The sequence below is a fragment of the Pleurodeles waltl genome, chromosome 3_1 (assembly GCF_031143425.1).
Source record: "Pleurodeles waltl isolate 20211129_DDA chromosome 3_1, aPleWal1.hap1.20221129, whole genome shotgun sequence".
Classification (NCBI taxonomy): domain Eukaryota; kingdom Metazoa; phylum Chordata; class Amphibia; order Caudata; family Salamandridae; genus Pleurodeles; species Pleurodeles waltl.
In genome coordinates, this window is record NC_090440.1 from 1,652,907,856 (window position 1) to 1,652,934,390 (window position 26,535).

Genomic DNA, 26,535 nt, shown 5'->3' on the forward strand with positions numbered 1-26,535 from the left:
GGAAAAGTGAGGTGTCCACGTTGTGTTTTGAGACATTTCCTGTCGCGGGCACTAGGCCTACCCACACAAGTGAGGTATCATTTTTATCTGGAGACTTGGGGGAACGCTGGGTGGATGGAAATTTGTGGCTCCTCTCAGATTCCAGAACTTTCTGTCTGCGAAATGTGAGGAAAAAGTGCTTTTTTAGCCAAATTTTGAGGTTTGCAAAGGATTCTGGGTAACAGACCCTGGCGAGAGCCCCACAAGTCACCCCATCTTGGATTCCCCTGGGTGTGTAGTGTTCAAAAATACCTAGGTTTGGTAGGTTTCCCTAGGTGCCGGCTGAGCTAGAGGCCAAAATCCACAGGTAGGCACTTTGCAAAAAACACCTCTGTTTTCTTTGGGAAAATGTGATGTGTCCACGTTGTGTTCTGAGGCATTTCCTGTCGCGGGCACTAGGCCTACCCACACAAGTGAGGTATAATTTTTATCTGGAGACTTGGGGGAACGCTGGGTGGAAGGAAATTTGTGGCTCCTCTCAGGTTCCAGAACTTTCTGTCACCGAAATGTGAGGAAAAAGTGTTTCTTTAGCCAAATTTGAGGTTTGGAAAGGATTCTGGGTAACAGACCCTGGCGAGAGCCCCAGAAGTCACCTCGTCTTGGATTCCCCTAGGTGTCTAGTTTTTAAAAATACCTAGGTTTGGTAGGTTTCCCTAGGTGCCAGCTGAGCTAGAGGCCAAAATCCACAGGTAGGCACTTTGCAAAAAACACCTCTGTTTTCTTTCGGAAAATGTGATGTGTCCACGCTGTGTTTTGAGGCATTTCCTGTCGTGGGCACTAGGCATACCCACACAAGTGAGGTATCATTTTTATCTAGAGACTTGGGGGAACGCTGGGTGGAAGGAAATTTGTGGCTCCTCTCAGATTCCAGAACTTTCTGTCACTGAAATGTGAGGAAAAAGTGTTTTTTTAGCCAAATTTTGAGGTTTGCAAAGGATTCTGGGTAAAAGACCCTGGCAAGAGCCCCACAAGTCACCCCATCCTGGATTCCCCTAGGTGTCTAGTTTTCAAAAATACCTAGGTTTGGTAGGTTTCCCTAGGTGCCAGCTGAGCTAGAGGCCAAAATCCACAGGTAGGCACTTTGCAAAAAACACCTCTGTTTTCTTTGGGAAAATGTGATGTGTCCACGTTGTGTTTTGAGGCATTTCCTGTCGTGGGCACTAGGCATACCCACACAAGTGAGGTATAATTTTTATCTGGAGACTTGGGGGAACGCTGGGTGGAAGGAAATTTGTGGCTCCTCTCAGATTCCAGAACTTTCTGTCACCGAAATGTGAGGAAAAAGTGTTTTTTTAGCCAAATTATGAGGTTTGCAAAGGATTCTGGGTAACAGACCCTGGCGAGAGCCCCAGAAGTCACCTCGTCTTGGATTCCCCTAGGTGTCTAGTTTTCAAAAATACCTAGGTTTGGTAGGTTTCCCTAGGTGCCAGCTGAGCTAGAGGCCAAAATCCACAGGTAGGCACTTTGCAGAAAACACCTCTGTTTTCTTTCGGAAAATGTGATGTGTCCACGTTGTGTTTTGAGGCATTTCCTGTCGTGGGCACTAGGCATACCCACACAAGTGAGGTATCATTTTTATCTGGAGACTTGGGGGAACGCTGGGTGGAAGGAAATTTGTGGCTCCTCTCAGATTCTAGAACTTTCTGTCACCGAAATGTGAGGAAAAAGTGTTTTTTTAGCCAAATTTTGAGGTTTGCAAAGGATTCTGGGTAAAAGACCCTGGCAAGAGCCCCACAAGTCACCCCATCCTGGATTCCCCTGGGTGTCTAGTGTTCAAAAATACATAGGTTTGGTAGGTTTCCCTAGGTGCCAGCTGAGCTAGAGGACAAAATCCACAGGTAGGCACTTTGCAAAAAACACCTCTGTTTTCTTTGGGAAAATGTGATGTGTCCACGTTGTGTTTTCAGGCATTTCCTGTCGCGGGCACTAGGCATACCCACACAAGTGAGGTATCATTTTTATCTGGAGACTTGGGGGAACACTGGGTGGAAGGACATTTGTGGCTCCTCTCAGATTTCAGAACTTTCTGTCACCGAAATGTGAGGAAAAGTGTTTTTTAGCCACATTTTGAGGTTTGCAAAGGATTCTGGGTAACAGAACCTGGCGAGAGCCCCACAAGTCACCCCATCTTGGATTCCCTAGGTGTCAAGTTTTCAAAAATGCATAGGTTTGGTAGGTTTCCCTAGGTGCCGGCTGAGCTAGAGGCCAAAATCCACAGGTAGGCACTATGCAAAAAACACCTCTGTTTTCTTTGGGAAAATGTGATGTGTCCACGTTGTGTTCTGAGGCATTTCCTGTCGCGGGCACTAGGCCTACCCACACAAGTGAGGTATCATTTTTATCTGGAGACTTGGGGAACCGCTGGGTGGAACGACATTTGTGGCTCCTCTCAGATTCCAGAACTTTCTGTCACCGAAATGTGAGGAAAAAGTGTTTCTTTAGCCAAATTTGAGGTTTGGAAAGGATTCTGGGTAACAGACCCTGGCGAGAGCCCCAGAAGTCACCTCATCTTGGATTCCCCTAGGTGTCTAGTTTTCAAAAATGCATAGGTTTGGTAGGTTTCCCTAGGTGCCCGCTGAGCTAGAGGCCAAAATCCACAGGTAGGCACTTTGCAAAAAACACCTCTGGTTTTTTGGGAAAATGTGATGTGTCCACGTTGTGTTTTGAGGCATTTCCTGTCGCGGGCACTAGGCCTACCCACACAAGTGAGGTATCATTTTTATCTGGAGACTTGGGGGAATGCTGGGTGGATGGAAATTTGTGGCTCCTCTCAGATTCCATTACTTTCTGTCACCGAAATGTGAGGAAAAAGTGTTTTTTTAGCCAAATTTTGAGGTTTGCAAAGGATTCTGGGTAACAGACCCTGGCGAGAGCCCCACAAGTCACCCCATCTTGGATTCCCCTGGGTGTCTAGTTTTCAAAAATACCTAGGTTTGGTAGGTTTCCCTAGGTGCCAGCTGAGCTAGAGGCCAAAATCCACAGGTAGGAACTTTGCAAAAAACACCTCTGTTTTCTTTGGGAAAATGTGATGAGTCCACGTTGTGTTTTGAGGCATTTCCTGTTGTGGGCACTAGGCCTACCCACACAAGTGAGGAATCATTTTTATCGGGAGGCTTGGGGGAATTCTGGGTGGAAGGAAATTTGTGGCTCCTCTCAGATTCCAGAACTTTCAGTCACCGAAATGTGAGGAAAAAGTGTTTTTTAGTCAAATTTTGAGGTTTGCAAAGGTTTCTGGGTAACGGAACCTGGTGAGAGCCCCACAAGTCACCCCATCTTGGATTCCCCTAGGTGTCAAGTTTAAAAAAATGCATAGGATTGGTAGGTTTCCCTAGGTGCCGGCTGAGCTAAAGGCTAAAATCCACAGGTAGGCACTTTGCAAAAAACGCTTCTGTTTTCTTTGGGAAAAGTGAGGTGTCCACGTTGTGTTTTGAGGCATTTCCTGTCGCGGGCACTAGGCCTACCCACACAAGTGAGGTATCATTTTTATCTGGAGACTTGGGGGAACGCTGGGTGGATGGAAATTTGTGGCTCCTCTCAGATTCCAGAACTTTCTGTCTGCGAAATGTGAGGAAAAAGTGCTTTTTTAGCCAAATTTTGAGGTTTGCAAAGGATTCTGGGTAACAGACCCTGGCGAGAGCCCCACAAGTCACCCCATCTTGGATTCCCCTGGGTGTGTAGTGTTCAAAAATACCTAGGTTTGGTAGGTTTCCCTAGGTGCCGGCTGAGCTAGAGGTCAAAATCCACAGGTAGGCACTTTGCAAAAAACACCTTTGTTTTCTTTGGGAAAATGTGATGTGTCCACGTTGTGTTCTGAGGCATTTCCTGTCGCGGGCACTAGGCCTACCCACACAAGTGAGGTATAATTTTTATCTGGAGACTTGGGGGAACGCTGGGTGGAAGGAAATTTGTGGCTCCTCTCAGGTTCCAGAACATTCTGTCACCGAAATGTGAGGAAAAAGTGTTTCTTTAGCCAAATTTGAGGTTTGGAAAGGATTCTGGGTAACAGACCCTGGCGAGAGCCCCAGAAGTCACCTCGTCTTGGATTCTTTAGGTGTCTAGTTTTTAAAAATACCTAGGTTTGGTAGGTTTCCCTAGGTGCCAGCTGAGCTAGAGGCCAAAATCCACAGGTAGGCACTTTGCAAAAAACACCTCTGTTTTCTTTCGGAAAATGTGATGTGTCCACGCTGTGTTTTGAGGCATTTCCTGTCGTGGGCACTAGGCATACCCACACAAGTGAGGTATCATTTTTATCTAGAGACTTGGGGGAACGCTGGGTGGAAGGAAATTTGTGGCTCCTCTCAGATTCCAGAACTTTCTGTCACCGAAATGTGAGGAAAAAGTGTTTTTTTAGCCAAATTTTGAGGTTTGCAAAGGATTCTGGGTAAAAGACCCTGGCAAGAGCCCCATAAGTCACCCCATCCTGGATTCCCCTAGGTGTCTAGTTTTCAAAAATACCTAGGTTTGGTAGGTTTCCCTAGGTGCCAGCTGAGCTAGAGGCCAAAATCCACAGGTAGGCACTTTGCAAAAAACACCTCTGTTTTCTTTGGGAAAATGTGATGTGTCCACGTTGTGTTTTGAGGCATTTCCTGTCGTGGGCACTAGGCATACCCACACAAGTGAGGTATCATTTTTATCAGGAGACTTGGGGGAACGCTGGGTGGAAGGAAATTTGTGGCTCCTCTCAGATTCCAGAACTTTCTGTCACCGAAATGTGAGGAAAAAGTGTTTTTTTAGCCAAATTATGAGGTTTGCAAAGGATTCTGGGAACAGACCCTGGCGAGAGCCCCAGAAGTCACCTCGTCTTGGATTCCCCTAGGTGTCTAGTTTTCAAAAATACCTAGGTTTGGTAGGTTTCCCTAGGTGCCAGCTGAGCTAGAGGCCAAAATCCACAGGTAGGCACTTTGCAGAAAACACCTCTGTTTTCTTTCGGAAAATGTGATGTGTCCACGTTGTGTTTTGAGGCATTTTCTGTCGTGGGCACTAGGCATACCCACACAAGTGAGGTATCATTTTTATCTGGAGACTTGGGGGAACGCTGGGTGGAAGGAAATTTGTGGCTCCTCTCAGATTCTAGAACTTTCTGTCACCGAAATGTGAGGAAAAAGTGTTTTTTTTTAGCCAAATTTTGAGGTTTGCAAAGGATTCTGGGTAAAAGACCCTGGCAAGAGCCCCACAAGTCACCCCATCCTGGATTCCCCTGGGTGTCTAGTGTTCAAAAATACCTAGGTTTGGTAGGTTTCCCTAGGTGCCAACTGAGCTAGAGGCCAAAATCCACAGGTAGGCACTTTGCAAAAAACACCTCTGTTTTCTTTGGGAAAATGTGATGTGTCCACGTTGTGTTTTCAGGCATTTCCTGTTGCGGGCACTAGGCATACCCACACAAGTGAGGTATCATTTTTATCTGGAGACTTGGGGGAACACTGGGTGGAAGGAAATTTGTGGCTCCTCTCAGATTTCAGAACTTTCTGTCACCGAAATGTGAGGAAAAAGTGTTTTTTAGCCACATTTTAAGGTTTGCAAAGGATTCTGGGTAACAGAACCTGGCGAGAGCCCCACAAGTCACCCCATCTTGGATTCCCTAGGTGTCAAGTTTTCAAAAATGCATAGGTTTGGTAGGTTTCCCTAGGTGCCGGCTGAGCTAGAGGCCAAAATCCACAGGTAGGCACTTTGCAAAAAACACCTCAGTTTTTTTGGGAAAATGTGAGGTGTCCACGTTGTGTTTTGAGGCATTTCCTGTCGCGAGCACTAGGCCTACCCACACAAGTGAGGTATCATTTTTATCTGGAGACTTGGGGGAATGCTGGGTGGACGGAAATTTGTGGCTCCTCTCAGATTCCAGAACTTTCTGTCACTGAAATGTGAGGAAAAAGTGTTTTTTTAGCCAAATTATGTGGTTTGCAAAGGATTCTGGGTAACAGACCCTGGCGAGAGCCCCAGAAGTCACCTCGTCTTGGATTCCCCTAGGTGTCTAGTTTTAAAAAATACCTAGGTTTGGTAGGTTTCCCTAGGTGCCAGCTGAGCTAGAGGCCAAAATCCACAGGTAGGCACTTTGCAAAAAACACCTCTGTTTTCTTTCGTAAAATGTGATGTGTCCACGTTGTGTTTTGAGGCATTTCCTGTCGTGGGCACTAGGCATACCCACACAAGTGAGGTATCATTTTTATCTGGAGACTTGGGGGAACGCTGGGTGGAAGGAAATTTGTGGCTCCTCTCAGATTCTAGAACTTTCTGTCACCGAAATGTGAGGAAAAAGTGTTTTTTTTAGCCAAATTTTGAGGTTTGCAAAGGATTCTGGGTAAAAGACCCTGGCAAGAGCCCCACAAGTCACCCCATCCTGGATTCCCCTGGGTGTCTAGTGTTCAAAAATACCTAGGTTTGGTAGGTTTCCCTAGGTGCCAGCTGAGCTAGAGGCCAAAATCCACAGGTAGGCACTTTGCAAAAAACACCTCTGTTTTCTTTGGGAAAATGTGACGTGTCCACGTTGTGTTTTGAGGCATTTCCTGTCACGGGCACTAGGCCTACCCACACAAGTGAGGTATCATTTTTATCTGGAGACTTGGGGGAACACTGGGTGGAAGGAAATTTGTGGCTCCTCTCAGATTTCAGAACTTTCTGTCACCGAAATGTGAGGAAAAAGTGTTTTTTAGCCACATTTTGAGGTTTGCAAAGGATTCTGGGTAACAGAACCTGGCGAGAGCCCCACAAGTCACTGCATCTTGGATTCCCTAGGTGTCAAGTTTTCAAAAATGCATAGGTTTGGTAGGTTTCCCTGGGTGCCGGCTGAGCTAGAGGCCAAAATCCACAGGTAGGCACTTTGCAAAAAACACCTCTGTTTTCTTTGGGAAAATGTGACGTGTCCACGTTGTGTTTTGAGGCATTTCCTGTCACGGGCACTAGGCCTACCCACACAAGTGAGGTATCATTTTTATCTGGAGACTTGGGGGAATGCTGGGTGGATGGAAATTTGTGGCTCCTCTCAGATTCCAGAACTTTCTGTCACCGAAATGTGAGGAAAAAGTGTTTTTTAGCCACATTTTGAGGTTTGCAAAGGATTCTGGGTAACAGAAACTGGCGAGAGCCCCACAAGTCACCCCATCTTGGATTCCCCTGGGTGTCTAGTGTTTAAAAATACCTAGGTTTGGTAGATTTCCCCAGGTGTCGGCTGAGCTAGAGGTTAAAATCCACAGGTAGGCACTTTGGAAAAAACGCCTCTGTTTTCTTTAGGAAAATGTGATGTGTCCACGTTGTGTTTTGGGGCATTTCCTGTTGCGGGCACTAGGCCTACCCACACAAGTGAGGTGTCATTTTTATCTGGAGACTTGGGGGAACGCTGGGTGGAAGGAAATTTGTGGCTCCTCTCAGATTCCAGAACTTTCTGTCTGCGAAATGTGAGGAAAAAGTGCTTTTTTAGCCAAATTTTGAGGTTTGCAAAGGATTCTGGGTCACAGACCCTGGCGAGAGCCCCACAAGTCACCCCATCTTGGATTCCCCTGGGTGTGTAGTGTTCAAAAATACCTAGGTTTGGTAGGTTTCCCTAGGTGCCGGCTGAGCTAGAGGTCAAAATCCACAGGTAGGCACTTTGCAGAAAACACCTCTGTTTTCTTTCGGAAAATGTGATGTGTCCACGTTGTGTTTTGAGGCATTTTCTGTCGTGGGCACTAGGCATACCCACACAAGTGAGGTATCATTTTTATCTGGAGACTTGGGGGAACGCTGGGTGGAAGGAAATTTGTGGCTCCTCTCAGATTCTAGAACTTTCTGTCACCGAAATGTGAGGAAAAAGTGTTTTTTTTTAGCCAAATTTTGAGGTTTGCTAAGGATTCTGGGTAAAAGACCCTGGCAAGAGCCCCACAAGTCACCCCATCCTGGATTCCCCTGGGTGTCTAGTGTTCAAAAATACCTAGGTTTGGTAGGTTTCCCTAGGTGCCAACTGAGCTAGAGGCCAAAATCCACAGGTAGGCACTTTGCAAAAAACACCTCTGTTTTCTTTGGGAAAATGTGATGTGTCCACGTTGTGTTTTCAGGCATTTCCTGTCGCGGGCACTAGGCATACCCACACAAGTGAGGTATCATTTTTATCTGGAGACTTGGGGGAACACTGGGTGGAAGGAAATTTGTGGCTCCTCTCAGATTTCAGAACTTTCTGTCACCGAAATGTGAGGAAAAAGTGTTTTTTAGCCACATTTTAAGGTTTGCAAAGGATTCTGGGTAACAGAACCTGGCGAGAGCCCCACAAGTCACCCCATCTTGGATTCCCTAGGTGTCAAGTTTTAAAAAATGCATAGGTTTGGTAGGTTTCCCTAGGTGCCGGCTGAGCTAGAGGCCAAAATCCACAGGTAGGCACTTTGCAAAAAACACCTCAGTTTTTTTGGGAAAATGTGAGGTGTCCACGTTGTGTTTTGAGGCATTTCCTGTCGCGAGCACTAGGCCTACCCACACAAGTGAGGTATCATTTTTATCTGGAGACTTGGGGGAATGCTGGGTGGATGGAAATTTGTGGCTCCTCTCAGATTCCAGAACTTTCTGTCACCGAAATGTGAGGAAAAAGTGTTTTTTTAGCCAAATTATGAGGTTTGCAAAGGATTCTGGGTAACAGACCCTGGCGAGAGCCCCAGAAGTCACCTCGTCTTGGATTCCCCTAGGTGTCTAGTTTTCAAAAATACCTAGGTTTGGTAGGTTTCCCTAGGTGCCAGCTGAGCTAGAGGCCAAAATCCACAGGTAGGCACTTTGCAAAAAACACCTCTGTTTTCTTTCGGAAAATGTGATGTGTCCACATTGTGTTTTGAGGCATTTCCTGTCGTGGGCACTAGGCATACCCACACAAGTGAGGTATCATTTTTATCTGGAGACTTGGGGGAACGCTGGGTGGAAGGAAATTTGTGGCTCCTCTCAGATTCTAGAACTTTCTGTCACCGAAATGTGAGGAAAAATTGTTTTTTTTAGCCAAATTTTGAGGTTTGCAAAGGATTCTGGGTAAAAGACCCTGGCAAGAGCCCCACAAGTCACCCCATCCTGGATTCCCCTGGGTGTCTAGTGTTAAAAAATACCTAGGTTTGGTAGGTTTCCCTAGGTGCCAGCTGAGCTAGAGGCCAAAATCCACAGGTAGGCACTTTGCAAAAAACACCTCTGTTTTCTTTGGGAAAATGTGACGTGTCCACGTTGTGTTTTGAGGCATTTCCTGTCACGGGCACTAGGCCTACCCACACAAGTGAGGTATCATTTTTATCTGGAGACTTGGGGGAACACTGGGTGGAAGGAAATTTGTGGCTCCTCTCAGATTTCAGAACTTTCTGTCACCGAAATGTGAGGAAAAAGTGTTTTTTAGCCACATTTTGAGGTTTGCAAAGGATTCTGGGTAACAGAACCTGGCGAGAGCCCCACAAGTCACTGCATCTTGGATTCCCTAGGTGTCAAGTTTTCAAAAATGCATAGGTTTGGTAGGTTTCCCTGGGTGCCGGCTGAGCTAGAGGCCAAAATCCACAGGTAGGCACTTTGCAAAAAACACCTCTGTTTTCTTTGGGAAAATGTGACGTGTCCACGTTGTGTTTTGAGGCATTTCCTGTCACGGGCACTAGGCCTACCCACACAAGTGAGGTATCATTTTTATCTGGAGACTTGGGGGAATGCTGGGTGGATGGAAATTTGTGGCTCCTCTCAGATTCCAGAACTTTCTGTCACCGAAATGTGAGGAAAAAGTGTTTTTTAGCCACATTTTGAGGTTTGCAAAGGATTCTGGGTAACAGAAACTGGCGAGAGCCCCACAAGTCACCCCATCTTGGATTCCCCTGGGTGTCTAGTGTTTAAAAATACCTAGGTTTGGTAGATTTCCCCAGGTGTCGGCTGAGCTAGAGGTTAAAATCCACAGGTAGGCACTTTGGAAAAAACGCCTCTGTTTTCTTTAGGAAAATGTGATGTGTCCACGTTGTGTTTTGGGGCATTTCCTGTTGCGGGCACTAGGCCTACCCACACAAGTGAGGTGTCATTTTTATCTGGAGACTTGGGGGAACGCTGGGTGGAAGGAAATTTGTGGCTCCTCTCAGATTCCAGAACTTTCTGTCACCGAAATGTGAGGAACAAGTGTTTTTTTGGCCAAATTTTGAGATTTGCAAAGGATTCTGGGTAACAGAACCTGGCGAGAGCCCCACAAGTCACCCCATCCTGGATTCCCACAGGTGTCTAGTTTTCAAACATGCACAGGGTTGGTATATTTCCCTAGGTACCAGCAGAGCTAGAGGCCAAAATCCACAGGTAGGCACTTTCCAAAAAACACGTCAGATTTCAATGTAAAATGATGATGTGTCCATGTTGCGTTTCCTGTCGCGGGCATTAGGCCTACCCACGTAAGTGAAGTACAGTTTTTATCGGTACACACGCAATAGCAGAACAAGTGTTATTACCCCATGTCTTTCTCTACATTTTTTCCTTCTAAATGTAAGACAGTGTGTAAAAAAATACGTCTATTTGAGAAATGCCCTGTAATTAACATGCTAGTATGGGCACCCTAGATTTCAGAGATGTGCAAATAACCACTGCTTCTCAACAACTTATCTTGTGCCCATCTTGGAAATACAAAGGTTTCTTTGATACCTATTTTTTGCTCTTTATAGTTGACCAAATAAATTGCTGTACACCCTGTATACAATGAAAACCAATTGTAAGGTGGAGCTCCTTTATTGGCTCTAATCCCTATATATCCCCGCAACTAGAAGAGTCCAGCAGACTTAACGGTGTATTACTTTTCAAAATATGACATCTCAAGAAAAAGTTACAGAGTAAAACGCTGAGAAAAATTGCAGTTTTTTTTCACTCAATTTTCATATTTTTTATTTCAGCTGTTATTTGCTGTGGAAAACCCTTGTAGGATCTACACAAATGACCTCTTATTGAATTCAGAATTTTGTGTACTTTTCAGAAATGTTTAGCTGTCCTGGATCCAGCATTGGTTTCACACCCATTTCTGTCACTATCTGGAAGGAGGCTAAAACCACAAAAAAATAGTAAAAATGGGGTATGTCCCTGTAAAGTGCCATAATTGTGTTGAAAAATGTGGTTTTCTGATTCAAGCCTGCCTGTTCCTAAAAGCTGGGAAGATGGTGATTTTAGCACCTCAAACCCCTTATTGATGCCATTTTCAGGGAAACAACTACATGCTTTCTTCTGCATCCCTTTTTTCTGAAAACAACAAACTTTTAGCTGTATTTTGGCTATTTTCTTGGTTTCCTCCAGGGGAACCCACAAACTCTGGGTACCTTTGGAATCCCTAGGATGTTGGAAAAAAAGGACGCGAATTTGGCAAGAATAGCTTATGTGGACAAAAAGGTATGAAAGCCTAAGCGTGAACTATCCCAAATAGCCAAAAAAGGGCTCAGCAACGGGGGGAGGTGGAAGGCCCAGCAGCAAAGGGGTTAGCGACCAGTGCCCACTGACAACAATATATTTTGGTACTAGTAGACTACACCACATGGTATCCGGAAGCTTTTCCTTTAGTCAGCATGACTACCACGTCTGTAGCTCAGGCCATGATCTCTTTCTTCTCCCAGGTGGGATTCCCACAGGAAATTTTAACAGATCAGAGGACTTCCTCCATGTCCCGATTAATGACCCGAATCTACAAAATATTAGGGCAGAGGTCTTCAAACTTTTAGATGCCGGGACCCATCCTCTCAAAATGTTTTAGGTGTAAAGACCGCGTCTGACAAAAAATTCAAAAACCTGATCCTCATCATTGACAATTATCTCCAATTCCCCCAGCAAATCAATTTTACGGTGAGGAAATAATATTAAACGGTGTTTAGCAAACTACAGGTCAGTAGTGTGGGGGTGTGGTCAAAGGTGTGGCTAAAAACTAAGGTCTGAATATATGAGGAATTGAAATAGGGCAGTGGTGCAAGTCTTCTTGCTACACTGCCCTACGGCAATATAGAAGGGCAGGAATGGACCGTATTTAGGAGATACAGTGCATTGCTGTCCTTTCCCCTTGTGTTGGTGCACAAATTGCTGCCTAGAGCCAACGAAGGCAGGATTGTTTTTGTGCAGGAAGGAATACCTTCCTGCACAAAAACAATCATGAGAGGAATTTTCCTCTTTCTATATGTGCAGTAGATAGCAACACACATGGAAAGAGGAAAAAGCAAAGAGAAATTAAAACATTTTTTCTCATTATGCCTGCTCTGGGGAGGAGTATGGTTTTGGCACTGTCCCAGTTTACGTGATTATGTACATCTGGGGCATCTTCAAAATCCATGGGTATTGCATAGGAACACCCACCACAATGCCCATGGATTGCCTCCTTGACGCAAAGTAAGGCACCACAGCGGCTTGAGCTGCTTTGCCTTACTCCATATCTATGAGGCCATGCAAAGCCATGCAGGGTGGCTTTGTGTAGCCTCATAGGTATGATTTTGTGCCGCCAGAGCGTCAAAAAAAGTGATTTTTTTTTTGTCTCTCACCATCAGGTAGCTACATATAAAATAACGGTGAGCTTAAATGGGAAAAAAAAGATGTTACTCATTGGGAGATCTATTAGCTAGTGCACTGCAAAGGTCTGGTTGTAACCAGAGACCAACATAATTAAATCTTGGTTGGTGCAGTGGAGAATAGTGACTTGTGTACTTTTAGTGCCACAAGGTCACAGCCTGTGACAGAAAGCACTGTTAGTACGTAAGACATTATTTTATACTTGCATTACACACAGTATGATAGGCCACTACAAAAAGGTTTAAGATAAAACTGTGCTTCCAAAATGTAGATTTAAGTAATATCAGAGCATATGTTATGCTATATTTAATCCCTTCAACACTTCCAGGTGAAGTAAGCGCTATGTATATTAAATTACAATTAAAATCACACACTTCCCAGTACAGTTGTTAACTCTGCACTACCACTCATAAAGAACAAATGTTTTGTCATAATAAAGCTTTGAATGACTGGATCATTTAAAGCCAAGAACCTGCTCCCAAGCAACCTTTACAGTTGCAGATTACCCTTTACATTTGCAGAGCAACTCCTATCGCACATTTGCATTTAATTCAGGAAGCAAGCCGTCTGGCACCAAAACGTTTTTAGCTGTCTGTATGGCTTTATTTTACAGCACAAGAGACTTAGTAAATCAAAGTTTAGCTGAGGTATTTTAATGATGGGACGAAGTGAGACTGGGGGAAAGTGCGACCCCCTGCCCATGTCTCCTAGGCCCCCCTGGGGGGCACGACCCCCAGATTGAAGACCTCTGTATTAGGGCTATAACAAGTATGCACAGCTGTGTATCATTCACAAACTGATGGTTTGGCAGAACTGTACAACTGTACTATCAAAACCATGTAACAAAAATTTTTTAAAAGACAGCGACAAAGACTGGGACAGGAAATTGCCCCTTGTTCTAGCTGCAATTTGTACCCATAAACAGAAATCCACAGACTTTTTGCCTTTTGAACTCCTGTTCAGATGAAAACTCCAGACCCTTATAAATGACTTCAGAGCAGTGGACTGAAAAAGAGGACGAGGGCAAACCCTTACTGACATACAGTGCTACTCTCAGGGATACCTTAACAAAGCTTCGGGAGGAGGTGCACACTAACATGTAAAAGGCACAAGAGAGACAGAAAAAGGTTTATGATCAGGGAAACTTTAACATAGGGGATAAGGTATTGATACTTCAGCCAACGTCTTGTAAAAAAACTCTTAGCCACGTGGCAAGGTCCTTACAAGATATTGGATAAAATCACTCCAGAGACATACAAGGTTTCCATTCCACATAAGGGGACAGTGGGTCAAATCTGTGATGTCACTTTGTTGAAGGCCAGAGAAGGACCCCAACATACCATAACAACCACATCTGTTTCTATAAACCAGATTTGGTGTGATAGTTCTGAAGACTCTCCCTCCTAAATACCAGTGAAATCACCAATAGAGACAGTAAGGGCTAGTACTATCTTGACCGAGGAATAGAAACAATTGGTCAGCATCCAAGTTTACTGTCAGAAAAACTAGGACACACATCAATAATCTCCCATTACATTCACACAGAAGGTACTAAAATAGTAAGTCTAAGACTTTACTGTATCCTAGCTGCTAGGAGACAAGCAGTAGAGCAAGAGGTTGAAGCTATGTTACAGGCAGACATCACTGACCCATCGCAAAGTGCCTGGTATTCACCAGTAGTTCTTGTGCCAAAGAAAGAAGGGGGGTCTGCGTTTTTATATTGACTTTCTCCAATTAAATGCTGTTTCCACCTTTGACACCTATCCCATGCCCCCGATAGATGAATTAGTTGAGAAATTAGGTAATGCCAGAGTCATGGCCACTGTTGACATAACCAAGGGGTACTGGCAGATATCGCTTAATCCTACAGACATTTCCACCCCTTCAGGCCTCTAGCAGTTTAACTTTTTACCTTTCGGTCTCCATGAGGCCACTGCTACCTTTCAAAGGCTGAAGGACATATTCTCTGTGAAATCTTTCTCTAAACACTCTTTCTCTCTCAATCTCTCTCTTTATCTCCCTCAAGGTTGGCTGTGCAAGGTTGGGTGGTTATTTAAGGTTGGTTAAAGGGAGTTGGGTGCAGGGCCTGGCCAAAGTCTGTGTGTGGCAGTGGTTGGATTAACTAATAGTAATGAAAATTGCTTTACATTAAAAACTTTACAGTAAAAACATTAAAAAAACCATTGCAGTGCACTGAAAAAAAACAAAGGACATTATAGTTAGGAAATAGAATTTTAAAAACCCTATAGAAACTCACTTAAACAACCGAAGGTTACAGGGATGTTGTAGTTAGGCTCACATTTCACATGCACTGCTAATTACCCCACACCTTACGGCACTCATGACATTTGATAACATCATTGATAATATCAATGTAATATTTGCAGTAACATTTTTGATGAAAAAACTGCATGGAGATGCGCAAGTTATACTTACCTTAGGGCACAAGTTATAGTTACTTTGATAACTCTAACTATAACAGGGGAATTCTTATGGTTTTGTACATTTAAAATGTGAGCCTAACTATAACATCCCTGCCACCTTTGTTTTTTTAAGTGAATATACAGTATATATATTTATTTATATTTATATATCTCATTCCTTGCGCTCCAGTGTTGGACTCTCCAGCAGTCTTTATTATGGCCATACCATCTGGTAGGAGTATGGGCACAATGGAACTGATGGCCAGTAATAATACAACAAATAGACACTTCCAACGACAGTGGTTATAGTTGTTAAATATAAGCAACTGAGGACATTGAATGAACAATGTGAGAAAAACTGGCTTAGCGTCACTGTATTTTATAATGTTTACTTTTGCAGTCACACAGCACTTTTTCTTTTTTTTTTACCAATTAATCTTCAAAATAATGTGCTTGAATTACATTTTGGTTCACAATTGTTTGTAATGTGGTAATCACATAGGAGGAACATTTTATTAAATACATTTTCCAGAAACAGAAAATGGAGAGATGTAAGATGGCAATAAAAATAGCAGTAGAACTGTGTAGATCATCCTGTGATCAAGGTCCATGAGGACTGAAACGCATCAGGGCTTTGTTTGAAAAACTCTGCTTCAATAGAATAAAAGAAACTCAAACATATCTGCTGTCCGGGTGAGCATGTGCAACTAAATGCATTTGGTAAACAAAACTGTTGGGGATAAATATAAGTATTACTTACCTTATTTATACTCACCTGCATGGTAAAGACATATATGCATATGTATGGTAAAGGCATGCATTGTAGAAGGAGGGCGTGGCCAAGCCAGCAAACATGGCGGGTGCGAGCTGTTAGAGCTCCGCGCTGCGCTCGGCACAATTGCTTTTCTTGAGGAGATGTGGGGGGCTTAACGCGCTCAGAGTGTTGGGCGGGGGTTGGGGGAGACGCCGGGACCGCCTGGGTGGACGGCAGGCTCCGGCGCCCCCGCATCGGCGGATCGGTGCTGTGGCCGCATGGACTAGGCCTGAGGGCCTAACTACGGAGCGGCGAACGCGCCGCAAAGGAGCCAGCCGATGAGGCTTGGGCCGTGCGCCAGAGCTGGGACGGCCTCGGCCCGCCCTCACTGATCGCCCGACGCGACCTGCTGGGAAGTGGCAGGCCCCCACCTATCCCGCCACTGACGATAGATCAGCGGACTGGAACCGCCCCGTGGGGGCCCCGGGCTGGAACTAGCGCCGGACCCGGGAGTTGCTTGTGGGGCCCCCCCTCCCTTGTTGGGGGTAGACACGGCCCTCGAAGCTGGGGAGCTGATGAAAATTGGCACAAGCAGGTGGGGGGAATAATAAAGCGACCACTACGGCCGTGGCCGCGTGGCTAACCGGAGGCGCCCTCTACCCCTTCTTCTCCTCGGCGGACCATGCCAAAGGGGTGGTGGCCGGACTAGCCCCCCGGCAGCAGAACGGCGAAATGGACGCACAGCCCAACCGGATCCTGAGCTGAAACCAAGGTGAGGCTGATGTAAAGCGGGAAACCCCTGGGCGGGCAGACAACACTTGGAACACTTCGGGTGGTGGTTAAAGGGGGGGGGTGAACCAGTGGGGATCAACGAGCAACAACCGTGCTGGCGCTGAGGCCCCCCCGACCCACCAGAACTTTCTAGGGGCCTCAAAACACCACTAAGCCAAAAGTAATTGATCCAGGACTTGGGGAGAGGAACTATTTGGTCGGGCTGCTCGTGCTGTTGCGGGTAGATAGGCTGTCCCCCCCGACAAGCGGGTCCGGCTCCCCCACTGACCGGCACATAGACCTAAACATGGGACCCACTGGCAATCAGGACGAGTGAGACACCACAGGACGGTTCCCATCCGGTACTATTCCTCACAAGACTGACCGTAAATAAAACTCAGTGCTACGGAACCAGAAGCGACAACCGTGGGTCAGACCTCTTGCCGAGCTACTCTGGCCCAGCAATAAACGGCGTGTCTACCCCGAGCCACACCAATCCAAACTGAACTAAAGAGCAGCATGCACAAGGAGGCCAACTGGGTGGAGAGCATTGATCTAAATCCAAACAAAAATCCCCAGGAATTGGACCATGGCCAGAGCGGGGCGCTTGCGCATGGGAGCAGGTGCCAGGAAAGCACTGGACTCATTATCCCAAGACAGTCAAAAACTAGACACGGTGCTCGCAGCAGTGGAACGCATCAGAGACTTACTGGAACGTGCCTGCACCTCGCTAGAATAGACAAGCTGGCGAGTGACCTTGTTTTGCTGCACACAGACCACCGCAAACTAGCAGACAAAACCAAGGAGATTGAATCCACAGTAAAGGACCTAACGCCTGCGACCGCCCAGCTAAAAACAGGAATGGAAGACATAAAGGCCAGGGTACTGGAACTGGAGCGCCTGGTGGAGGACGCAGAGGGCCGCTCCAGAAGAAACAATATCCGTGTGGTGACCCTGCCGGAGGGATCAGAAGTCAGAGACCCGACGGCCTACTCTGGGACTGGCTGCGGGGACTGGTGCCCGACGGGGTGCTTACCCCCTTCTTCTCTGTGGAACGTGCCTACCGAATACTGGCTCGGACAAGACCACCCGGGAGTGCTCCACGGCCATTCATCATCCGCCTCCTCCACTATGCAGATGGAGACACCATACTACAAACGGTAAGGGCTGCGCCACCACCCAGGATAGATGACATGCAGATCCTGCTATTTCCAGATTACACCTTGGCGGTGCAAAGGGACCGAGACTCCTATCTCCCTCTGAAGCGCAAGCTGCGATCTTTTGTCATAACTTATTCCTTGCTGTTCCCTGCTAAGCTACGAGTTGTGGTTGATAACAAAACACACTTTTTCCCCACACCTGAAGCCGCCTGGGAATGGCTTGAATCGATGGGACTATCTACTGACGGTGCGCCGGGCGGACCGGGCCGATCCCCTGTGCCAAGCGTAATCGAAATAAAAGAGACCGGAGAAGAAACACTACTCATGCAGAAGCAACAAAATGCGCCCCAGACCTGGAACAGCTAATTCAAGAGAGAAGAGAGGCGATCTACACTGCAGCAGCGATGGGTGCATCTCCCCCGGGCTCAGGGTCAGACACGGACCTCTCCCAGCTGACCAACAACCACCCTCCCACACCGGATGGTATATCCGAGCCGGGCTTCGCTGAGGGGCCCCCCGTAGTACCTGACACCGCAGACGAACTCTTCTAAGGACCTTTTGCACAAAGTAAAGGAACTGTAGTCTGCAGGAAATACCCATTTAGAAACGGTCATGCGGATTTGTCTCAAGATGCGAGCAAACAGCAGCCCTGGCTGCGAAATAAGCGCGTCGGACTCACCGGAGTCGTGTGCACGCTGGCGGTTGCGTCCCCTGCTCCCATGCACTGCGCTATTTGGTGACTAACCACAAAGAGACCCCCCGCACTCCCCTCTATCCCATCCTTTCAGTTATCCGACACAGCCGAACAATCTGGTGCGAGACTGAAACTATTCCCTTATATGCTTGGCACACCCCCACTCTCTGGCCAGTGGAGACACACAGTATATAGCTGTATGATTGAACGTTGTTGTTTTTGTTTCAGTGTTTAGGCGGTGACCTGTTGTTTAACTGCTCTGATGGTATTAGTTTTAGATCGTTCTTGCCGGTGGACATTTACTAACCCTTTAAATGATAGATGGGAACGGAAGACGGACGGGGTGGTGCCACATGTTGAGACTAGACGGGTAGACTTGGAGAAATGCCTAACACCCACAATATGGCCACATACACAGCAATTACCTGGAATGTAAGAGGCATTCATACCCCCAAGCGGCGATACGCTATCTACTCCTACCTTAAAAGGCATTCATTCCAAATAGCATTTTTACAGGAGACACACTTAGTAAGCTCTGAGGTCCCATGACTGCGCCAGCGCTGGAGAGGACAATTATACGCAACAGGACACTCAGCATACGCCAGAGGAGCACTAATTTGGATCAGAGCAGGCACCCCTTTCGTAGCGGAAGAGCAGGTCGTGGACCCACAGGGCAGATTTGTGTTTGTCAGGGGAAGGTTAGCGGGCCACGTGGTAGTATTGGGTTCTATCTATGCTCCAAACACAGATCAGACCGCTTTCCTACACAATTTATCACACTATCTGGCGGGCTGGAGCACCCTCCCTTGGCTATTGGGGGAGATTACAACAGCGTACTAGATGTTGACCTGGACCTCTCTTTTCCCCCTTGCATACATCTCCGGTGGTAGCTGCCTCGCGCGGCCTAACTGACTGGACCAAACAATGGAACCTAGTGGATGTGTGGTGGCAACGACACAGAGGGGACAGAGTCTACTCCTTCTACTCTGCCCCGCACTCCCTACACGTGCGCCTAGACCGCATACTTTGCACCGCAGACTTTGTTCCGGTGGTGGTGAACTCGGAATACATGGGGCGCACACATTCAGATCATAATCCACTGATGGTGCACTTATGTTGGGGACCCCCGCCCTCGGCTGTCCCCACCTGGAGACTGAGGCCAGAGCTACTGGAAGATGCTACCTTCAGAGCATCACTCAGTGCCATAATCCCAGTATTCTTTGAGCAAAATGAAAGCACGGCCACATCAGGATTGATTGAGTGGGATGCATTCAAAGTCTTCATCTGGGGACACTGCCTGGGGGCTCAGTGTAACATGCGCCGTTCTGTTGAACGAGACCTGACCCGAATAGAACGGGTCCTGTTGCGGACAGAAGAAGAAATTACAAACAACCAAAACGAACAGACAGAGCTACCTGCAATACGCGCAGAGCACCTGTCACTACTAGAGCGTCTCAGATGCCTAAATTACACAGCACACTCTGCGAGAACTCGCGCGTCAGCGGATAAAGCAGGCAAAATCCTGGCCTGGCTGATACGCCGTTATTCCGAGAGGAAGCCGATAAGGGAAATCCATACACAGACAGGGGAACTGACACACACTCCTGCAGAGATACAGGCTAACTTTACGAGACACTACGAGGCGCTCTATGCCTCGCGGGCAAACCCCTGGCTGTGAAACCAGCACCGAATTCCTTGCTGGGGTAGCGCTCCCACACTTAGAATATGATCAGGCCGAGGCACTAGAGGCACCCCTTGATCTTGAGGAGATCAACTCTAGCATCAGGGAACTTACATCCGGTAAAACGCCAGGCCTGGGCGGGCTACCAGCAGACTTTTATAAAGCCTTTGCGACACAGTTGGCACCCAAGCTACTTGAGGTATACATGACGGCTGAGCAGGAGGGCCACTTGTCGGCCACACAGAGGGAGGCGCTGCTGGTTTCCCTTCCTAAACCCGGGAGGGACCCAGTGGATATGGGCTCATATAGGCCGCTGGCAATGCTAAACACCGACTACAAAATACTAGCAAAAGCACTGGCAACACGCCTTGCGCCGAACGTGCCAGAACTAATACACCCCGACCAAAACGGGTTTGTACCAGCCAGAGACACCTCCCACAACATCAGAAGACTATTCCGAGTAATGCAATATGCGAGGCACAATTGGCCGCGGGCAAGATATCTTGCCCTTGATCTAGAAAAAGCCTTTGACTCCCTAGAATGGCCCTACCTGTTCAAGGTGTTGCAACACTTTGGCATGGGACCATCCTTTTTTCGCTTAGTGAAACTATTGTACACCAAACCACTGATCCGGTTGAGGTTGGGGCCAGAAATATCAGAACCAATCCAGGTGTGCAGAGGTACAAGGCAGGGCTGCCCCCTATCACCACTGTTATTTTCACTTGCCATGGAGCCTCTAGCAGCTGCTTTGCACAGGGAAGGAGGTAACTGGGGAATTCCTCTAGGAGACGGCTCACACATGGTATCATTATACGCTGATGACCTTCTACTATATTTCAGAGGTATTACGCAGATCCCGCCGGTGGCCGGTTCACTCCTGCAACACTTTGCGACGATATTCGGTCTTAAGGTTAATTGGTCTAAGTCATGCCTTTTCCCATTCGACCCGGACCTCCCAGACCCGAGACTTAGCCTAGTTAGGAATCTAGTCCCATGGCAACCAAACACATTCAAATACCTGGGCGTCCAAGTCTACCACAGCAAGGAAGACACCTTTGATGGTAACCTTGTAAAAACAGTGTCCTCAATCAGGTCCTAAATGGCTTTCTGGAGGACGCTGCCGCTGTCCGTGGCGGGCAGGATAGCACTTCTAAAAATGGCGGCTATTATACTTCTTCTCCAATATCCCATATTATGTACCTCCAAAATTCTTCAGGGCACTGGAGACGGGATTTAGGGAGTTCATCTGGAGCGGCGGCCGTTGCAGAGTTGCCCTAAAGAAACTATACTTACCGCCTGATAGGGGTGGGCTAACGGTCCCCAACATGGAACACTATTATCTAGCAGCCCAACTCCAGTGGATATCCAAGTGGTGGCCGGCACACAGCTTGCAGACATAGCTTCAGGGGAGGAACCATGGCCGCTCCAGCAGTTACAGCACTTATTCCACCCGCTCACGCACACACAAACCCCACAGCAATTGTACCTCCGAATAGCCCATAAATGTTTCATCAGATCGCTTTGCCTCACAAAATCAGTAATCCCATTTGCACCCGCGCTGGCATTGTCGGGTACACCTAGAGGCCCCAAGGTCACATCAGACTCTGAGCTACGCACATGGCACGGGATAGAACTACACACACTGGGAGACCTTTACGAAGGCACTCAACTACTACCGTTTGCTAGACTTCAAGAAATGGGGCTCCCACCTGGCCAATTTCTTTTACACTGCTATCTGGTGAAGGCGCTGAGATCCAAATGGGGGGACATCACAACAGCCCCACCTACCCACTTGCTGGTACAGTACTTGCAGGTGGTGGGCTGTGGCCAACATCAAATTAGCTGGCTAGCGGACGCCTTGAGGAATTAGGCCACCCCTGAAAATTACGCATTGCGCAGGGCCTGGGAGATAGACACCCGATTGAGACGGCACGATGGAAGGCTGCTCTTGCAGGTCACCTTAACATACCACGTAATTCCCGATTCCGCCTAATACAATACTATATAGTTAACAGAGCCTATCTCACACCTGCCCGAGTGAATAGATATTTTAACCGGCAAGATGCGGCCTGTCCTCGATGCTGCGAGACTGGGGTGGACCTGTTGCACATGATGTGTTCCTGTCCTAGCCTGGTCCCCTACTGGAGAGTAGTGGTTGACAACTTATCTAACTGCACAGTGCAACAGATACCCTTCACATGGGAGACATGCATTCTAGGACTGTTCCCCAGAAGCAAGCAACGTATAGCAGAGATGCGATTCATAGACTTAGGACTTATTGTGGCGAAGAGATTGGTGACCCGCAGGTGGAAATCGCCAGACCCCCCACCAGTGCAGGCCTGATGGCGCTCACTCGAGGTGTGGGCGGGAGCGGAGGGCTTGGCTTTGCGACGGGAGGAAACCCTGGGGCTGCGACAGTTCCCGATTTCCGCCTGCTGGGAAGAGCTCTTGCTACAGCTGAGTGACACGGGGGTACACCCAACAGAAGAGGGACAGGACTAACACAGACAAGTATCAACAACCCTATAAAGGCAACACACAAGGGGACTGAATGCGGAAATTAATTAGACACACTATGGCACCATGGGGAGGGAAAACTATGCACATCAAACCAGATAGCTGACCCAGCCTTTACGCAGATAAACCAACCTGTTGTAACTAGCCCTCACCCCAACACTAAAACAGTCACGGCCGAAATGACCACATAACTGTCCGAACCCGGCAAACATTGCTGTTGGTTTTTTTTCTTAGATTTTTTCTTTATTCAAATGTTAACTTACATAAAATTCATAGTGTCTGTCTTCTTAACAAAAATACTATAATCGTACAATTGTGATGAAAAAACGTTATATTAATAAATGCCACCAAGCGATGTGCCGATCTAAACAAAAATAGGCATACAAACGATCACTTAAGCTACATTCACAGTACTGAACAACAGAAACGCAGCACACTAGGAATCAAAAGACACATATGTTGGAAACTATTAACAACACAATGGTTGTAACGACTACCCAAACAACTGCATAGACAAATTGCAAAAAACACTGCATCAATGTGTCGCCAATGTACTAAATAATAATGCTTAATGATGTAAGTAATACACAACAAGATATGCCAACTTGAAGCAAATACCAAAACAGGAAACAATGTAAAGTTTAAAATGTTAATAAACAGATTTATGAAAAAATCTTTCCAAAACAGGATGTCAACCACTTCAGCTCCTTCTTGGAAAGTTTTGAGGTGATCCATCAAGCGGAGGCCGAGAAAAAGGAAGGGGTCCCAGAATGCATTTTCACAATGCAGTTTTCCATAGGTAAAATAGACACAGCTACACCCGCCAGGGATTCCCCCTATCACTGCTTTTCTTTACGCTAGCCATGGGCCTTCTGGCTGCATGGGACATGCAAATATGGAGCTAAAACTGGGAAATGGCAACAGAAAATCGTATCACCTTCCATGTGGATGACTTCCTTCTCTTCATTTTCTATCATGGTTGATCCCTTTACGATTCCATGAGAGCTACAAATGCTTGCTCAGACTAAAAACCAACTAGCCTAAAGTAGTCCTGGTCCAGCTGAGAGGAGACATAAGCAGGTTGGACTGGTAATCACAACTCACAATACGCAGGCTGTTTCCACTATGTGTGGATTGACATAGCACTTGGACCACGCCTAACGTGGAGCCTCAACTAACGCCTCTAGTGCTCCATCTCAGGACAGATCTTAGCCACTGTGCAAAACCGCCCCTTTATGTCCTGGGCTCTATAGCCCTGTTTAAAATGATCGCATTGCCCTGTTTGCCATATACATTACAAAATTATCCTCAGCTCGTACCATAAACCTGGTTCCACAACCTCCTAACTAAAATATGCTCATTATTATGGCTTAACCTCCCCTCTGCATTGCCTTTGGCAAGTGCACCCAATCATCCTTGTATGGAGGGATGGGCACTGAAGATGTCTACCAATACTATTGGGCAGCCCACCTACTAGTGGTCAATAACAGGTTGAATTGAGGATAGGAAGAGCCAGTGTTTTGGCTGCTGGTTGCCATCCTGGGACTGGACAAAATTAGAGGTATATTCTGTGTTAACCCCCAACCTCTCTCACCTCCCTGGAGCCCCTCGGGTGGTCCTTTTGACATGGCGTTTGGCACTGAAATGGATAGGCTGGGACAAGAGGATCACACTTCATACCCCACTGTGGACAGGATCATGCTAAAACACACATCCTCCATGTCTGGATTTGGGGGATGGGATCAAATTGGGATCTCCACAGTTAGAGACATATATCAAGGATCTCACATCAAAACATTCTAAATCCTGCAAGATGAATATGACCTGCATGGATCCCAATTCTATAGATACCTACTGTATGCCATCCCATCAAACAACACTGTGAATCCCTTGAGATCGGTCCTGAATACAGCCCCCGTGAATCCCAAATCCTAAAGGGCCCATTGAAGGGAAAGGCATCTCTTGGAACTATAAATCCCTTATATACAAATACCCAGACTTGTTCACTTTACTAGGCTCCCGGTGGGAGGAATGGCTAATCCCACTAGATGACAAAGACTGGAGGAATACTTGCATGTACCCAGAGTATTGGTCAAATCATTGAGGATCACACTTATTCAGCTCAACTTCCTACATACAACTTACTTTACACCACTTAGTGGCACTGATGTGCTGGCACTGTTCTGAACCATAAACACGTTTTTACCACCTGGTATAGGAATGCCCCCAGTTCGCCCAATACTTGCAGACAATCTTTACCACACTTTACTGATTGGCAGGTCTATATATCTCTCCACCATAGTGGCACTTATAGGGATCACAGGTGAGATCAGAAAAACAATTGGATACAAGACCCTGGTGGGGATTGGTACCGCGCTAAGAGGGGGGGGCAGGAAACACAGAAAGATATGGAGGAAATGACTGGCATTCCATGGAATGCTCTAAACTTTAATCTTTTTGCATTGTACCATACTATGCTTCTGCATAATCTACACTATGCTTTTGCGTGTGGTTTTGTAACACTGCGGGTATTGTTCATAAAAACATTATTTAGCCACACCTACAGACAAAATGGCTGAACAGAATTATATACCAGATTTGGCAGAAAGCTGGATCGTGGACAAAAAGTGTGGTTTTGGTGATTTGGTGTAAATCCGTTCAGTAGTTTAAAAAAAATTAAAGCTCAAAATATATGGTGTGTGCATTTCATACTGTGGGTCGGATCCATGAGCTCAACTGTGCATTCTGATTGCCTGACCACAGCCTGGTAACATCTTAAGACTCATGGGCTTGGTTCCTGTGTCTTCAAAAAATGAAATAAAAACAGTGCAAGGGGGCAGGATAAAGGTACCTTGACCCTCTAGATGCATTGGAGGCGGTGACAATGAGACCCCACCTGTGGTTGAAATGGTTTAAGGAAGTTTTCTGTTGGCAGTTAGGCAGATACGTGGATTCATTGCAGCTGTCAATATGGCACAACATAGTGAGAAACACACAACCACAGGCAACTCCACGTATACACAGTCACACCCACACACACACACATAGTCACAGACACACACTCACAAACATATGTCCACACACATATATGCACACGACTACAACTACAAACACCCCCCCATACAATTAGTCATGCACCCAATCAAAGACACCCACATGCCTACAAACACCCCAACACATTCACTCACACATACACATACTAGGTTACATACCAGCACAAAGACGCACCGACTAACAACTACACCAATACACCAACAGACACTTTAGAAGCTCTCAATTTATAAAAATGTAACATTCAAATTCAGCTTGGGGAAACATTAAAATTTGATGAAAAGGCACAGGTACAAAAATGCCCACAAAATATGGAGGATGCAAGTAAAACACACTCTTCAGCATAACCTTGGTAAGTGTACGAATCAAGCAAATATATATATTTTTTCTAAACGTGTACACCAGCTGCTGGCCTTGCATCCCATCACTACTCTAGAAAAGGAGGAATGGTTTTCTTTTGAGTGTGAGGGTTGAAAGATTATATGAGAAGGGTTGTGCAACTACAGTACCTTTAAGGGGTCCAGGAACGTACGTGTTACAGAACCGCTCCATGAGCTGCCCCACCGCGCATCACTGCACACACCTTTTGTTCTGAGAAAGTCATGTTGTTCTGGGCTGTAGGTGCTCCCTGACCTCCCACCTCAATGTCCTCCCACACTCTACAGTCCTGACTGATTACAGGAATGTGGCCATGGCCTATATCTCTCTCAACCACCAGCCGGACACATGAACGTGCATGATGACAGACAGCAAATATCCAATCTTAGAATCCTATTTGTTTCCAAGAGAGGTGCCACATTGTAATCAGTCTGGAAATTTACAAATTATCAGACCCTTAGTTTCGAGGCTGACACAAGTCTATGGTTACGTAGGCTCCTCAAGCCCCTGCGGCACGTTTGTGAGCATGTTCTTTCTTAGTGCAAGCCAGTATTTAAAACAAAATAGAGTACTTGCTGGCCTGTGGAAGG